The sequence below is a fragment of the Amphibalanus amphitrite genome, unplaced genomic scaffold (assembly GCF_019059575.1).
Source record: "Amphibalanus amphitrite isolate SeventyFive unplaced genomic scaffold, NRLGWU_Aamphi_draft 001110F_arrow, whole genome shotgun sequence".
Classification (NCBI taxonomy): domain Eukaryota; kingdom Metazoa; phylum Arthropoda; class Thecostraca; order Balanomorpha; family Balanidae; genus Amphibalanus; species Amphibalanus amphitrite.
This window is the reverse complement of record NW_024882604.1, coordinates 185693-195684: the sequence shown is the minus strand read 5'-3', so window position 1 is coordinate 195684 and position 9992 is coordinate 185693.

Below are 9992 nucleotides of genomic sequence, written 5' to 3'. Positions count from 1 at the left end.
GTGAGGTCGCCAAGAAGTTGAACAGTGTTCGACTTTTTGAACGTTCTTGAAGGTTTGCGCAGATATTAAATGACACTAATAAGCATTTTTAGGCAGTGCATAGAGCAGGAAGCCCTTTTTGGGAAGTTTCTTGATATTCAAAGTGAGAGGACAAGCAGCAAGACATGAAAGGTGGTGCATTTTTGCGGATAAAAGCTACATATCTCTTATTATATACATACTTAGATGTAGGCGAGCGCTAAGTGGCGATGAATAACTTAACTTTTCGGCAGGTTTACCGTAGCTCTAGTGCAATTTATTCATTTACCTACCATCAGCGCCTGGAAATAGGAATCCTACAAATAATGTCATGCCAATGCAAATGCGGCGCAAATAACAAACGTTTATTTACATCATATGACAGTGATACATAGCCGTAGCAGCACTTGCTCTTGTGAAACTAAAGGCAGAGTTTCCGACAATCGTGGCCACCGGCGTCGTCGCTCACTTATGACCTCAAGCGGCCGGCCACTCCTCGTTCAACACACGCAGCCTCCGCCGTCGGATTGTCACTGAGGGCCTCATTCGAGGCTCAAACAATCACAGTGTCTTCTGGATCAAGGCCATCTGGACCGCGCCATGTGATTGGGACGACCACATGCGAAGCATGCGATTGTCATTGGGCTGTCTGGTCCTTGTTATGCACATCGCATGCGACTCTTGAGTGAATGATCCTCGCTATGTCAGAACAGGTGCGACTTGCACTTCATCTCCCTCTTTTCGTAGCACCGCTCCGGAACTCAGAATCTCGGAGATAAACAAAGTAGCCATCCGATTGCGCGCCAGCTACCAAGAGTTGCATCGTAGATTCAGGTAGACAGGCCTGGGATCTCAAACGTTAGACCAAGCACTCCTCTGGAAGACCGCTGCATTGTGATGCCACGCCACACTGCAGAGCTGTCAGACAAACGTCGACAGTTGCCACCATCTGCTGTGAACCGTTGTGCTCGAATGCACTCGCTTATCTTCATTGAGCACACGGTGTCAGTTTCCTTGCTGAACTCATTAGTGTTTTTCGTCTGTTCGGTTGAGGATATGTCCTCAGGTGGACCAAATGGTGCCTCGTAAATCCGTTTGCAGGACGCACACCTGATGTTTTTGGTTCACAATGAATTGCCACAATAATTGCCTTCATACAATTCTAGCATCGCCTGACGAGATGGCGTGGTCACATGACGATGGTGACATGAGCTGTGACACTGCTGTAAGCTGAATGCCGGCTCCGTATGCTTATACTCGTATACCTAAATCGCTGAACCTGTGTCGGCAAATTCAGTTGCATTGCAGCCTGCTTCAATTTGCTAAATGTTTTATCGAGGATTGCAATAATAAACTGTTAAGAAATCATCGGAACTTGCAGTTTAGGTATCGGTTACAGCTTCCCGAAGGTATTCACAGCAACACCACAATGAAATAACTGCACACATTTTCTCTTCAAAAGTCAATAGATTGTCGTTATCACAGCTGTGAATGCTTTTCGCTGGCATTGTTGATATATTTTCTAATGTTCGCTTGCTTTTAACACGCTAATAAATTTAAAAGGTTTTCTAATTTTATCATTCATTCAGTTGCATGGGATCTTTTACCACGTCAACTACCTATAGGTATTCTGAACTTTTTCTACAATAGCTTATTGTGACGATCCCTCCTTCATCATCGCTCCTCTCAATTGGCTTTGTCCAAGCCGTTTGCCGATGTCTCACGATGTTTCCCCATCTTGCCCCGTATACCAGATCTAGGGAAGTGTTCAACTTTTTTAGAAAAGTCTCTAGATCAACGATCTCGTCCGTTTGCTCCCGTTCTTGCAATTTACGATGTTGAACGGTCGTAGTGGGAACGCGGCCTTAATCTAAGGAAAGACTACGCTCGCTTCGCTCGCTCCGTAACGAAATAATTAATGGACAGAACAAAAGGGAAATTAACGGCATCAGACGAATAAGCTATGACATACGTAAGACGTAGGTATTTGTACTCCCTTGATTTGATGTTAGCTGTCAAAATGTCTTACTTTCAATGATTTTTTATTAAACATGAGTTATTTGGACGCGACTTTTTCAACGGACTCCATCACGTTGCCTCCGTCATATTCCCTTATATTCATCTCTTCGCCGTTATATCGCGAACAGAGTGGACCAGCATAATGCTCTCCCCGTCACCACCATTCATCAATCAGTGTGTCCGATCGGGTTCGTCCGTTCCCATGACCTCGACGGCCCTGCCCTCTGGCGGTGACCCGCCCACACCTGCGCCGACGCTACTGGGAACGCCCCGTTCGACTCCCGATGCATATTCAGTCGGTCTGTGGTGCCTGCGGCTACAGAGGTGATCTGTCAGGCCCGGGCGGTCCCAGCCGACACCCTCGGTGCCGCGGGTGCTGGCTAAACGGGAGAGGTGAGGGGTTTGAGTTACAGAGTCTGAGGGGCCGGTGGGACTTTATGCTGGATGTTACACTTTATGTGACGTATGTGTCAAGTCGTTAGCAGCTGGAAAAAAAAAGAAAGGGATACATTTGAAAATTGATCGAATCGGATAGAAATATCAGGACATGATTCTGCACTCGAGTATCCAAAGAGGGGACTAATACAGTTTATTCATGCAGGAAAGCGAACCGTTGAGCCTGAAATCTTACAAGAAAGGGGCGTGAAATTACAGCACTTCATCGCAACACATGACGCCTCACATGATCAGACAGCCCTTTCTCTAAAAAGGCTAAAAATCGTTAGAAGGCGCCGGCGTCTCACTTCGCACGCAGAAGACGGCCGAAAGGCAGCTGTGATGTAATGCTATAGGATACCAGAAGCGGGTTAGGTTACAGTAATTATGCAGGCACCCTTTGAGACAGTTGGTGGGTTGATAAGGAGGAGCTTCAGCGGAAATTTTAGACATTTTGCGTGCATTGTCACGCGATGGGCGCTTGAACGTGTTTTGCACTACTCATCAGCAGATGGCGTGCCTGCATCATCTGCATAATAACGTTCTCACTAAGAACATCTTACAGTGATGTTTTGTTCATGCAGCATGCTAATGTTGTTGTAAAACATCTTCTCATAAGGCCGCAAAATCAGCAATGTTTTCATCCAATTTATTGGTATCGACAACTATACATTTATGCAACTTCTTTGGCTTTTCAGAAGACTGCCACCACAGCAAAGTCCACTCAAATCACACCAAATATCGACCTGATTAACACGCGCACTGCAGCGGGTCTGAGCCGAACACGAACTGCAGGGGGGGGGGGGTTGAAAACAACCCCCCCTGAGATCTCGAAAACGGCGCAACGTAGCGACAAGCGGTAAACGGCGTTGGATAGGTTAAGATGAGATCGACAAGAAATACAAAGATCATTTTTGGGTCAGGTCAAAAACGAGGTCACCAGAGGTCACCGAAGACAAAATGTTACGATTTTCACAACAGGAATTTCGCGGTAGTTTTTCTTGAATAACTTGTCTTGCACACAAGACAGAGGATCGATTCGAACGCCATCGTTCTTAGCTCGTCAAGGCGCATCGAATGATATATAATATGACCTCGAAAGGTCAAGTTGAAAATTTGACCTCAGGTCAAGGTCATGACCTGACCGAAATAGGTCATGTTGCATATCATTCGATCCGCATTGACGAGAAAAACACGATAAACGTCGAACGGAGTCTCTATCTCTACTCAATCTCAAGCTATTGAAGAAAAACCGCTGGTGACCTCAGGTGACCTAAGATGACCTGGAGATCACCTTCCAAAGGTCATAAGTGATATGTTTCGGTGAAATCACCAACAGGGACCTGTAATACTATGATCCTGAGCGTATTGAAGTCATAGGATGGCATTCAGAGTAAGTTGAAATTTCTCCCATTGACTTATAATGGGCCGGTCGCAAAAATGACCTGACCTTAGGTCATCGATATAAAAATTCCGAGATATACAAGTTGTAGCTCGTGATGACTTTACTATTTCCTGTGGGTTTCAAGATCATATCTCAACAACTGTGGGCTTGATGGGATTGCAAACTTCGAAATTTACGTTTCGAGGTAGGGTCACTTGACCTGACCTGGTGACCTGACCATAGGTCACCTGGGGTCAAAATTTTTACTCAAGGTGTGCAAAAGTTGTGAGAACAGGTATGCAAAATTTGGCGGCGCTACGCGCCGCCGTTTTCTCGCAATTTGCGAAAAACCACAGGGGGGGGTTGAAAACAACCCCCCCTGCAGTGCGCGTGTTAATCGAAAATACAGTGCATTAGCCGAGATCTTGTGCCTGTTCACTTCTTAGGCACGAGTTCTTCCACAGGCAGGCCAGAGATCGAACAAGTCAGGCACATGGGGAGGGAAGATGTCTTGTAGATTTCGGGAGACTTCTTGTCCGGCAAGTGTTGGACTCCATGTTAGCTTATATCAGATCCTGTGAAGCACGCCAAAGTTGTTCTTACAGTAGCAGCCAGCAGGGCCTCTGCAGCTTTCGCCAAAAACAACGCCTGTTTACCATTCTAACGCGGCGTTACGATACAGGCGGCGAGCCATGCGCCTTCAACGCCGCCATTCGACCCGTGCGTCGCTTTTGTCACGCTTGTCGATCAGACTCTGCGGATGCCAAAGCTGTTCGCTGTTGACGGCGGTGATGGCAGTGGCGGTGACGGTGGCGGCGACGGCAGCAACACACCCGACGTGCGGACCCACCTGGACCCCAGTGACTGCACTGCGCGCGTATTGTGCGCCGCTGACTGAACTTCACAAACACCCTCTCCGGTGAGCCGGCGGTGTCTGTCCGTTCGTCCGTCGGTGCGCCATTAGCCGGGCCACCATTGTGACCGATCATGAGATCTGCGCCGGCTGCCATTCCCAACTGTCAATCACAGACGCTGACTTCGACAAGCACGGCTCAAAGGGTCCAGGGGGGGGGGGGGGGGGAGTCGGCGGTACAGAAGTCGGTACAGAGGGTGTGCCGAGTGGGCAGAGAGCACCCACTGTACTCATTCATGATTCAGAATGTTGAGGCAGAAGGCATGCGTTACTGAAATGTGCAAGAAAAACGCACAACCGAATGTCATGTTGCGTGTGCATTTTCCTTGTCGTATGTCCAGCTGATATGTAGGTAAAGTGCTACATGCAGAATTGAACGGAAATTACCAGGCAAAATACGACAGAAGGACATCAATGGATGGTGCAAAGGAATGCCATTATAACAATGGTTAAATGAGACGGTGATTGTTGCCAGTTGAAAATAACACCTGGCCCCACAAACATGAAAGTGCTGAGGTTGTCACTTAGGTTGACAGAGGTCTTTTAACGAAACATATTGCATGTTCCGTATAACCATTGCCAAATAATCCAAGAATAATGTCGGCTTTCATTTACACTCACTTGATGATATTTGGAAACCAAGAAGTTCTTGAATCAGTTCTACCGTGACTGCGAAACAGGCACTGTTCGGAAAATATTGACAATGAGAAACTGATGCTGAAGCAGTACGAGTACAGACACATACTACTATTTTCCATCATGTGACTTTGACCTATGCCCATACAGACGGGAAAGAATTTTCGTCTCCAAAACAAGTTATCTCTAAGACATCAGCGCAGTTCCCACATCGGTTGCCCACTGCTCTGTGTAATCGGGGAGGAGCCGGTCTCAGCGGGTCCTAAAAGGTTCCGGAGCGGCCCCTAAGTGAATACCCGAGTGGTTATTGCGGGTGGACAGTGCGGGTGGGACTCCCAAAGGGTTGCCCCCGGGGGCGGACAGGCGTCAGTCACGGTCAATGATGACGCCTGTCAGATAATGACGAGCAGCGGCGGCTGCCGTCTATGATCCGACTCCCGCTGTGTCCCCTCCCAGCGACCCAGCATGTTATCGCTGAGGTCAAAAACAGGACCACCGGTGAGCCGGAAATGAGCGTTTGGGGAGACAGACATGGACGGGTGATTATGAAATGCATAGAAATAGCATCGGAAGTTCCAAGAAATAGTGAAAACTCGGTGGAGCTTGAATCCGGATGACGTCACGTAGAGAGCGTCATCCTCAATGCTCAAGTTGTCAGACATACGGTCTAACGAGCTATGTTCAGGCCTTTTTGTGTGAGGGAGTTTGAACTCTAAATAACAGTCACATGAGCAAATCCGCAACAAGTACCTAACTAACAGGCGCAACGGCCTGGTATGTGTCCACCTCTCAAAGAAGTTTGGATCAAAATGCCGCGAGCACAACACTAATCTAGAGCCGTGAGAACGAGACCTTTCTCACTGAGACCCACCACTTCCTGAGCTGCTGTCGCTGCGCCGCTAAGCCGTTCGACATGTCTACAGCGACCTATGTCGAACTGTCGACCACTGCCAGCGCTGGGGGCTTTCGCTCGGCGAGCGGTGTGTAGCGTTCAACACACAATGCCTTGTACCGGTATACCGCGACACGAAGACACGGCCGCTCGAACGAAGGGCCGTGGGAGGACACGGTACCGGTAAAAATGGCCACTGCACTGGTTCAGTGTCATCCCCTGTTCACACCGAATCGCAGGTGGGAATGGGACATGAGTTTTCGGGGATTTAGGGTGATGTCAGTTGAAGCATGAAGGATAGAACATAGCTGAAACTGGTACTTGAAAACGTCACAACAAGTATTGCCTGCAAGTAATGTTCCTGTTTTGCTTAACTATTTATATATGATACCCTGGATTTTCCGCTTATAACAGGTATCTACCATGTATGCTTCTCCCGTCTAAGCTGCAAGCCCGTGTCACGTGTCACGCGGTCTTCTAGTTCTAATGGCTCACATGGCATACTTAAATGACCTCCGCGGCACGATCACATCCAGTTGAGTTGTGACATTCCTTGAGCTGATCTGTTGTGTCAAGGAGTTTGGGTCTGTCACTTCAGTCGATCGCGCTTATGCAGTTTGCTCAGTATCTGAACTGCGCCCGCTGCCCGTGTTGGGATAGTACGGTGGGCCTTCCACTGCTGCTTGACGACACGCTGGCAGTAGACGGACGGACAGACGGACGGGCGGGGGGATGCAGGGGGTGGGGGTTAAACCGGTTGGACCGGACGCTGGTATTTCAGCGCCCGCCACACACGGCGCGTTACGGTAAGTGCGGTGTGGCTTATCCGTGGCCAGCCGCCGTTTAGCAGCTCACATTTCCCCAACTATTTTTAATGTTAAAAGATTTTAGAAAAATTTATGCAAGCAGCAACACATAGAAAAGTGGAACAGTGGCAGAGAAACCTAAAAAAGCAGTAAGGCACCTTCAATGGCGTGGCATGTCTGCACTTGAACTTCGAAAAAATCTGTCTCCGTTTAGCTGTCCTACTTTGCAGATTGAATGGACACTGCACATTCAACAAGCCCCTGTACGTCTCGCCCCCGCGACCGGGCGCCTCTCTCAAGCCACGGAGGAGCGGGGGCGGGGCGCTCGTCCCACGTTACGTTATTAATGACCATCTGGCTCTGCGGTCGTACATCACAGAGTGCAGTCATTAGTGAATCGGCCCGCAGCTCGGCAAGGCAAACAGGCGGACACTGCCGCGATCAAAGCAGCCCCCGATAACTATCGGTCTGACTCGGCGTGCAGACTGCAGCCAGCCGGTCAGCGCGGGGTGCGGCCCCACGCCGCCAGATGGCATCGGGGTGCGGTCGTGATCGCGCAGAGGGGAGAGGGTGGGGGGACAGTTTGGGGGAGCGCTGGAGAGGAGGGGGAGCGATGTCCTGCATGTTTAGGAAAAATTGGCTACTGAATTTTGACGCAAAAGTGCTTCATTTTGTTTTCAGTATTCATGACTACTGAGGCTCGACTAATAGGGATAACTAGTTATGTAGCTATTCTTGCGTGCAGCGGATCTATATATTTCCACAGTTCATATATAAGTTTGAATTTTATGGCTTACGCGAGCTGCACTATCTACCGAAAACTGAGCTCTCCGATGACACCACACATTCAGGGATGCTTTGTGAATGCACCGTCAAAGAACCCAGACACTTCAAGGATGCTTCGCGAGTATATACATACATACATACATACATAAAGGTTTATTTGACCACGTGACAGTCAACGACTGGTAAAAAGGCCGTACATGAGCTGTGCAATGGTGGTACCACATGAAGAAGTGAAAAGCATCACAAAAATCAACCCATTTACGCCCTTCGTTGCGTTTTCGCAACACAAGCAAGCGTCGACGTGATCAAATCTTGAGGAGTGTATAATGGCGTCTCACCGATGAGACAAGTTTCAGCGCTTTTAGCATGGATCCGCGCATGATGCTACGCAGTTACAAGTCTGTGCGGCCGGTAACTTACCGTCCAGAGCTCCCAGAGGGAAGTCGAAGGTCCCGTCAGTGATGACGTCACGAAAACCAAAATAAGTAGATTAAGTGATTGATTATATCGTAATGAATAAGGTGTGAACATATTCTGCAGAGTCCCTACAATAGCTAGAATATACTTTTTATCAACAAATTATGCTGCAAATAGGGTTTGTGACTATTTTCAAATATGACTACAGTCGTGTTGCGGTAACGCAACGTTGGGCACATCGGAAAGACAGGGGTGTTGCGGAAACGCAACGAGGGGCAAATTGGCAGGGCAGCGGAAGCATTGGAACATCAAATAGACTTCACTTGAGATACGTTGTGGGTTCTTTCCTTCTCTCCCCAATCTTCCTCCCTCTCTTCCACGCTCCCCCAACTCTATCTCCTTCCCCCCCCCCCTCTCTCTCTCTCTCTCTCTCTCTCTCTCTCTCTCTCTCTCTCTCTCTCTCTCTCCCGTTTTGTAGTCGTGAGGGACGTGTAGGTATGCAAAGTGCAAGGTGCATTTGCACGTGAATGTTGCGACACGTTTCACATTAACTCACTTAAACAGCTATCAAACACTCATTTCTTTTTCTCGCAGATTATCGGGCTATTCGAGCAATGGGTTTTCGAGCATCTGAAAATCGCATGGTAGGAAAAGGACCTGCGTCAAACGGTCGGCGATGCTAACGGAGCTGAGAGATAGCGAGGTACTTTGAAAATTGGATCTACTTTGTACCAAATAATGGGGACGTAGTCTGGTATCAGACGACAGATAGGCTTTGTCATTCTCTGGATGCAATCCGCTGGCCCTTACGTTAGAAAAGATAACTCCCAGAACCGGCAAATGTGGGATATGCCCCCTCGGGGGGGGGGGCAACGGACCCCTTCGGCAGTCCTGCCGAAGGGGTCCGACGGCAGGACTCCTTCGGCCCCCTTTTTCCAGACGCCCCCATCGCTCGTGAGTGATGAGGGCGTCTGGAAAAAATAGTTTAATTTTAGAATTCATGGTTTGCACGGATTGATAAGGTGGTTGCTGTGAAGCATTGCTTGTTTGTTTACTGAGGGTAGGCCTTTTGTCTAATCAGACCATTTTAGAGCTAGAAGCATTATTGGAATTAGGGAAAACATTGGTCTGAGCGGGCATGGTGAATTGTCGAGGCTGAGCCCATCCATCCAGGCCACCCATGAACCAGCCCCCCCCTTCCCAAGCACTTTCTGTATCCGGCTACAGACCTGTGCTCCTATGGGAGCTGCTCGAATGCGATATACCTAGTTGCCCGTCCAGCTCGAAACAAAGGTTGATGCATGGAGAAGGATTCTTCTATCCTGAAGATGGAAAGGACGGATTGACGAAACACTTGGAAAGTGTGAACTGCGTCGAATCACCAGTCTGCCCTGGCATTGTCTCGAGAAAGAGGTTACAAGTGTGAAGGTCGCTGAGAGTGGGACAATGAAAATTTTGGATTAGGTGTAAAAGTGATAAAATGGGTCCTGGGAGACACTTTAAGCCGAGTTGTTATGACGCTCTACGCCTTACGCAGGTAATTTGTGAAAGCCGGATAGGTTCATTTTTTGATAAGAGTGTGCACGACTACCCTGCATTTGAATTTGTCTTTACTCCTAGGAGGGTGGTTAACAATGGCATTGCGGATAGGCGCTTAGGCGAGGCACTGGTTGACTCCCAATCCTC